Below are 8,581 nucleotides of genomic sequence, written 5' to 3'. Positions count from 1 at the left end.
ATAAATGTATATTAATTAATAAAAATAATTCAAATTTATTGTATTAAACCAAAATATAAATGAAAGTTCAACATTTAAGGTTTAACTTTATAGTCATGTGTCCGTTGCATCTCATTATCTGTAGGTAAATCTTAAGACATTGATGTGATTTATCACGAAGAGTTTCTTTAATCATGAATGAGAGAAGCCTCCATTATGAGATAATAAAAGACATGTAATACAAAATAAAATACAAATATTCAAAATTATATCATGCTATATTAATATATATATATATATATATATAATATATATATATATATATATATATATATATATATATATATCTATATATATATATATATATATATATATATTGATTTATAATACTTGGGTAAAAATCTATAGTGTTGAATTCAACATCAATATCAATTTAATACATCATTCATCATTTCAAATATATATTAATTAACAAAAAAATAGAATTTATTGAATTAAATCAAAATATAAATTAAAATTCACTTCGTAGTTGTGTATTTTCAAATGTGTATTACTTCATAGTTCTTGAAAAAACATATTGAATTAAATATTAATACAAACAAAAATACAACAATCAATTTCTTGCATATGATATTATGTAAGCACAAAATTACTGTGCAAATACAAACGCAAACACAAACATAAAAATGCAATTAACAAATTTATAATACAAAAAAATACAAATATTTAGAATTATATCATAAGATATTGGAATGTATATTCATTGATAATATTTTGGAAAAGAACCCCCGGATGCGGGTGGCGGAACTGAAGGGACGGGCACGCCACATGCCACGCATGGGCTGCCCCGTGTTAACACTACGGCCACCAGGGGAAGGCCGTCAACCATTATATGAATCCCCTGCTGCGTTATTGCAGTTAATGGCAAGGGCGGTAAGTAGATGGATCTGCAGAGGGCACTTAATGTGCGCCTGTTTCGAGAGCATAAGGCAGGGTTTATCAGGCACGATGGAGTGCGCAAGGAATTATTGTCTGAGGAATGTTGGAAGAGGGGAATTTACAGAGAGCCTAGGCGGTGGCAGTTTCTTTCACCTAGAGGCTTGGACTCCCGTGGCCACTGTCATTGCCATTGCCACTCTGGTTGCTGGTCAAGTAGACGGTGGCAATTGGCACAATTGCAGCGACCGCACGGGAATTGGTTCATCTTGCTACCAAGAGACGGGCTTCAGAGTGAAAATTGGGTACCAGAGAGAGATCTGGGAAGCAATTGGCTCTGTCTTCGATTCCAAGTTTACCTGCAAACACACAAGAGAAGATTCAGACTCACTATGGCTAAACTTCGACAACGACAGCCATGTCGGAGAGGTCCAGCAAGAGGTTCCTCCTCGCGAGCCCCAGCAGTGGATGAACATCACCACTGTTGCTGCTGTTACTGCCATAGGAGAGCCAAAGCTACCCCGCTCCCCATCAGTCAATTCTTGGAGGTTGGGAGTGCTAATGAAGAAAAACCAAAGCTTCCCTCCTTTGGCTCAGTGGTTTTCACATTGCAAAGCTCTAAGAGCAACCCAGGGCTTAGTGCCCACATATCAGTCATGTTCACAAAAATACTGGAAGGCAATGGGAAGCACACCCCTCAGAACTTGCCGGAGAAGCAACCGGAAGGCAAAGGCAAAGAAATTGACAGAGGAGAACAGGAAGCGGCGGAACAAAGCTCAGCTAGGGGGCCTCCAGCGTCTGATGCTGGAAGATTGGAAGAACAAGGCCCGCACGACACCTTTCCTCCAGTGGGGCCACCCCCTCCAGGTGTTGACGAAGAGACATGGAGAAAGATGGGGGAGGGAAGAGCAGAGGGCGATGGTTGGGAGTATGTGGTGGAGGACAAAAGCCTCGCTGAAGAAGTTGATGCCTATTTCGCGACCCTCCCTCAACCTTCAACTCATCTCCAGGATTAACGAAGCCGCGGGTACTCTTCTTTTGCTATTTCGTTTTGCTTGCTGGCAGTTGATGCTTGCATCTTCGCCGTATGTAACTTGGTCTCGTCTATGGTCTGGTCTTAATGTCAATTGGTCCAAATCGATAGGTGACATGAGCGCTTCTGTCTTGCTCACTTCTGTCTGGTCGTTGAGTCAGTCCCTTTTGGCAGTTCGCCCCTGTGTGGGCAAGAATGTGTTGGGTCTTCTCACTGCGGCTCCTCTGGGAGTCTGATGATTTCTAGAACTGTTTTGGCAAAATTGATCCGGTGCTGCCCCTGCGTGGGAGCTTTTAGTGTAGTGCAAGGTCTGAATGGTTTTGACTAGGCTACCCCTGCGTGGGAGCTTTCAGAATTTTGGTCATAGTTCCCAGGGTGCTACTACAGGCCCTGGAAGACACGTTTTACAGTTTGTAATTTTTACTTGTACATATAATACATGACTTAGCTAGTTTTTACGGAGAAAAAAAAATATTTTGGAAAAGAACTATATTATTAAATTGAACATTAATGTCAATTAAATAGAATATTCAAATCAATTTAAACATTGATTTTATGTATACATAAAATTATTAGAAATATACAAACACATAATAATACAATTAATAACAAACATATAATACAAAATCAAAATACAAATACTATTAAATGGAACATCAATATTAATAGAATTAAGCATTTAACTCATTGTAAGTGTAAATGTTCCCTATGTTTATCATTCATAGCCATGATGTCATAATGATTATATTTTTCAAATGTATCATCATATTGTTATGGCTATTTATATTTTCTCAATGTATACCAATTAAAATTTGTAAAATTGAATCAAAGTATAAATTAAAATACAAAAAGAAACTTATCTTAAAGGTAACATTCTCATATAACATTGTGTATAAAATTATTGCACAAACACACAAAAATAAAATACACTTAACAAACACATTCTACAAGAAATATACACATCTAAAACACAACATTCCACTCATTTGAAATATAATTTTTACATATCAATTAGTGGTACTTGCAAAAAAGATGTATATATTTTATTAAATTGAACATCAACATAAATTAAAATACAACACTCAACTCATTCGAAATATAATTCCTACATATGATATTATGTGTGTGAAATTATACACATAACAAAAACAAACGAACAAACACATAACACAACAAACAAAGAAGCACACAAAACAACAAACAAACAAGTACACAATGCAACAAAGAAGAAGTAAACACATATGCAACACAGAAACGAACATTTAAACTTCTATCATCATAAAACATCTTGTAATAAGTTAACTTTTTAAATATATATTTATTAAATTTATGTAAGAGTAATTTTTAAAATATTATTTTCAATTAAAAATATTTATTTTATTTATGTTATATAAAAAAAAGGAATGTATGAGTAATTTTTAAAATATTATTTTCAATTAAGAATATTTATTTTATTTATGTTATATAAAAAAAGGAATGTATGTGATGAGTTTTTAAAATGTAGAGTGTTTGATGAGGGTTATAAATAATTTATGATTATTATGGCAGTGTCATGTACTTTTGAAATATATTGTGACATTATGAGTTAAAATTGTAAATTGTATTGATTAAAAGAGTTTACAAAATGAGTGTATTATTTAAAAGAATTATAAAATTATTTTGAAATATCATTTAATTAACACATCCATTATAAATTTAAAACCTTAACATTAAAACACAAATAATTATAAAATTGATTTTCAAGAAAACACAAAATGCAACAAAGAAGTAAACGCATATGCAACACAAGAATAAGCATCTAAACTTCTATCATCATAAAACATCTAATAAAATAACTTTTGAAATGTATATTTAATTAATTTATTTAAGAGTAAATTTTAAAATATTATTTTCAATTAAATATATATATATATATATATATTTTTATTTAAAAAGGAATATTTGTGATGAGTTTTGAAAATGTAGAGTGTTTGATAAGGGTTGTAAAGAATTTATGATTATTGTCATAGTGTCATGTATTTTTGAAATGTATTGGGATATTAGGGGCCATTTAAATTTTTGAAAATTGTAAATTGTATTGATTGAAACAGTCTATAAAATAATTGTATTATTTAAAAGAATTATAACATTGTCTTAGATATCAATTAATTAACACATATATTATAAATTTAAAACCATATTGTTAAAATACAAGTAATTATACAAATGATTTTCAAGACAAGCTAAAAATATATATTAAATTCACAACTAAGTATTAAAATAATATAATTGAAATTTCAACCAAATTTTATAAACATATTTAAACACAATATTATTATTATTTTCCATTATTACTACATGCATTATAGAAAGAAAAAAAAAAAAAAAAAATCTAAAAACACACCCACAAAACATTCCTCACCAATAGCCATGGCCATGGTTTTGATGAGGACACTAGGGAAGGGAAAACCCCCTCCCTCAAAAAAAAATACTAATTTTATTAAGGTACAGTTTTGAGTTTTTCTTCAACATGATTTACAAGTAAATAAGTAAAATTATATATCATGACATTACATATCCATCTATCTACCACTAATTTAATATCACATTCCATCTCCTTGTGCTATGATCCCGAGTCATCTTTTATTTTCCTGCATAGAACACAAAAAAAGAAAATCATATTAATAATAAGAAATTTTAATAAACATATTATCTAAATTTATATATTGTTAAAATTTGAAAAATCACCTATCCATCTTTATACTACTAATTTAATATCACATTCCATCTCCTTGTATTATGAGTGAGTCCGGATCATCCTTTATTCCCCTGCATAAAACCCAAAAAAGAAAAAAATATTAATAATAAGGAATTTTAATAAACTTATTATCTAAATTTTTAGATGGTTAAAATTTGCAAAATCCCCTAAATCAAAAATAAACAAATAAAAACATATATAGATTCATTAGACACATTAATTTAAATTTTAACAATTTAAACCAAAAATGCTAATAGCTATTCATATCTTTATTTGATTTTTGACTTAATTACTTAAATACTGATAATCTAAACTTACAGCAACACAGGTGGTAAATTGCTCAACAATACCCGTCTGGCTACATTAGGTAAAACCTATTGATTTTTTTACCAAAGAGAAATCGTCCATTCCATTTGTATTTTTATTTTTAAAGTACAGTAACAAAAACGACTACTGGCTTGGGTATTAAGGTGAGTTAAGGAGAGAGAACCCGCATTCAATTCAGATATTGAAAGATATGGAAATCATCAAGTCTCAGTAAATAAAAACACTAGTTATGGCATTCCATGAGGAATTAAGCGCCTTTTTCCCCTAAAGATGAGAATTTCTTGGACGAAACCAGCGAATGAGAAGTTTTTCAAAGATGTGGTCCAACCTTTTTGTGCCTGCCCCGAACCTGCCATAAAGAAATCTCTCGTCGATCTGTTAAGCCGCAGCCGAGGTTCAAAAAGGTGAATTCCGATAGCTTGGCGCTAGATATAGTCAACGAATTAAGCCAGTTTCTAAACACGACGTTGGGAGGACTTAGTTTTTGGATAAAGTTGATCAAGAAAACAGGGGTTAGGGTGATGCTTCTTTTCTGGATTACGGATCAACAGGAAGCTAGTGTCTGTTGAACAACTATGCAGCACTACACTACTTAGCAGCAGCTTCGCTAAAGAAAGATAATAAATATTTGCTAACAACGCTCAGCTAGAACTCAAATGGGTTAAGCCATTTCTCTTTTTATTTTTGAAGTACAGTAACAAAAATTTCAGTGTCTGGTGGATCAAACCGAAATGTCCAGAGAGATGAGCTTTCAAAACAGTTTTACAGCCTTGACCTTGACATATGAAATGTCTGTCTGCTATATGAAGAAACTTGTGGAAAAGGACGGAAGTGTAAATACCTATAACTGAGGCTATCTGTCCCAGAAAAAAACATGAAAAAGCAATAATCTGAAATAGAAAGCTGATGGTCAACTTTTGTACAGTCCGGAGAGTAAATAAATCAAAATCCAGCTGAATCAGCTGTAGAGGGTAAGACCTATTGATTTTATATGTAGTTTATTTTAAGATAAGACCTATTGATTTTATATGCACTTTATTTAGTTAGTTACTCTTTAACACAACTACTATATTAGGAAATATATTACTCTTTAAAAAACAAAGATAATATATTATGATTTCACTAGCAAATCTCTAGTAAGAAGCCCTAAAAGCTAAAAAAATACTATATTAAGATTTCATTCGAAAATCTCTTCGTTTAGGAACCTGTAATTACACCATTGACATTTCATCTAAAGTGCAGGAATCGTGTTGAAGGCAACGAGCTGAACACAACAAGCTGAAAAAACAGAAAGAATAAGAAACTGGAACCAGAGCTTGTTGTATACTCTGTTGCTTCAGTGGTTTACCCTGCAGTAGGACAAGTAGTTCATGCAATTAATCCAAACAAATACATACACAAAGACGCAGTTCCAAGACCTAGTGGTGAAGATTATGAGTTTCTTGCAGTGGAGCAAGTAGTTGATGCAATTAATCGCCACAGGCTCTCATATTGCACCCAACTCTTTCAATTGGCCTCTAAATTATGCTTTAATGCCTAATGTCATATCGAGGGCCTTAAGTGCAACACCTACAGCCTCAGAAAGTGGATTTTCTTATCCAATAAGAAGAGCTGCGAACAAAGTTGTCCATTATTGAAGTGAAATACAGGGTATAAGGGGGATCGGTAATGCGGGCCCACTATAATCTCAACCCCAAATAGTTGCCAAGGTCTTCACCAGGAAAACCAGTCTTCTTAGTGAAAAGGTTATGCCCATATGTACCTAGGTCCTAGCTGATTCAGGTTCATCAGCTTTTACTTCATATAATTAATTTATTCGATCCTAGCTGATAGATTTAAATTTATGCTAAAATTCACTTAAGTCATCAATATTTTAGCTAAAGCAGGGCAAGGGGCTCCGCAACATAGAATCAACCCCGTCCGCACCATCCAGGACCAGCCACAAAATAAGCTAATGTGCCAGGAACGAAAGAAGCAAGGGTAGCTAGTAGAGAAGCAACATGAATGGCACTTGTTGTATATTCTATTGCTTCACTGGTTTGCCCAACAGTAGGAGGAGTAGTTCATGCAAACAAATACATAGAGAGAAATGCAGTTCCAAAAACTCCTTATGTACAGAGAGAGCATAAGAAACAAACCCTAAATAAGGGGAGCACTCCACTCCACATAATCAATCAGGTAAAGCCAAATCACTACCTGAACAACGAAGGGTTTAATGGAATTGTCTGTAAAGCATGACAAGGGACTCCCCCTGCAGCTGGGAGCGGATTGCCCTCCCCGATACCCCACCCCTGCTAACGCCTGATGTATTATGTTTAAATGCAAAAGGGTAGCAATAGAGAAATTATGTTCAAATGCAATTGGGTAGAAAGCAGAAGAACCAGGGCTGGAGAATATAATAATTTCCTAAATACTTAACAAAAACTAAGAGAGCAAAAAATAAACACAGGTTCATTTTAAATTTGGTATACCCATGAATTTTAATCTTTATCATCACTCTATGAATGTAAACTTGAGGTCAAATACTACACCTTCTTTAAAAACTAGTTGCAGAAATTAAAAGCTTACTTGCAACAGCGAAATTCTGTTTCTGCTGTTAAGATCAGGGCTGGGTTCGCTAACAGAAATATTTCCTCTGCCCTAAAACCCCGCCTCCGTGTTTTCTCCTCTGGCCCGAAAGCTCTGGCTCTTTCTCCTCTGGCCCCAAAACTCTGGCTCTGATTCTCCTCCAGGCCTGGAACTCTGCCCCTGGATTAGAATACCTGCCCCTGGATTAAAATACCTTACACATTTATTACAGAATACATACATTATTACAATTCAAACATAGATCAGGCCCGAAAACTCTGCCGCTGGAATAAAATATCCTACACAATTGTTACAGAATACATGCATGAGTAATGAAACATAGATTACCTCTTCCTTCAATCTGCTAATTTCATCCTACTTCGTATCATAGCTTCATATCCTCCTTTCACATATCAAAACCCAACAAAATATAAAATAACACTCACTCTAAAAACCAAAAGAACCTTCATACTTGCCAACAAAATTGAGAACCAAAGAAAAAATAACACAGCAAAAAAATAAAATACTAGAACAGTGAAAAAATTCACAACACAGCAATACGAAACAATTCAGAACAAAACAATAGACATGGCCATGCCTAACACGACACAACACGAGACAAGACAAGAGAGAAAAACAAGTTCAATGGATTACTCGCAAACAAACACCAAAAAAATCTCCACTGCCCAATGCCGCTCCCTCCTCGTTTAACAAAGGCCGCTTCTCTAACATACATTTGAATTTAATGGCAGATATTATATGCAGTTTTCCTTAAACTTTTAAATCCGAGGGTGACAGGCTGGCGTAAGAACCGTTAGGCAAAGGAGGGAGGGTGACAGGCTGGCGTAAGAACCGTTAGGCTAAGGAGGGAGGGTGATGATGGTATGTTTGAATTTTTTTGAAATGGATAGTTATTCATTGTGTAACGAGTTAATTTTATAAAATAATAAATCTTTTTTATTATGTTATTTTTAATATTTAAGTTTAAGTTTATTAATAAT

At 33.6% G+C, this 8,581-nt stretch overlaps 1 long non-coding RNA gene across 1 annotated transcript; it reads right to left on the bottom strand.

The window, feature by feature from the left end:
* Window positions 1–4,325: 4,325 nt before the first annotated feature.
* Window positions 4,326–8,277, bottom strand: LOC149266601 (uncharacterized). Its single transcript, XR_016253007.1, has 4 exons — window positions 7,929–8,277; window positions 7,581–7,780; window positions 4,676–4,756; window positions 4,326–4,578 (listed from the first exon to the last, which is right to left on the bottom strand). It is a non-coding gene; the product is annotated as an uncharacterized LOC149266601 (long non-coding RNA).
* Between the last annotated feature and the right edge of the window lie 304 nt (window positions 8,278–8,581).

This window comes from Pinus tabuliformis, chromosome 6 (assembly GCF_031772625.1).
Source record: "Pinus tabuliformis cultivar Carrire ecotype Pingquan chromosome 6, CPIR1, whole genome shotgun sequence".
Taxonomy (NCBI): domain Eukaryota; kingdom Viridiplantae; phylum Streptophyta; class Pinopsida; order Pinales; family Pinaceae; genus Pinus; species Pinus tabuliformis.
The sequence above is the reverse complement of the archived record's forward strand: the minus strand, read 5'-3'. Positions and strand labels throughout refer to the sequence as shown.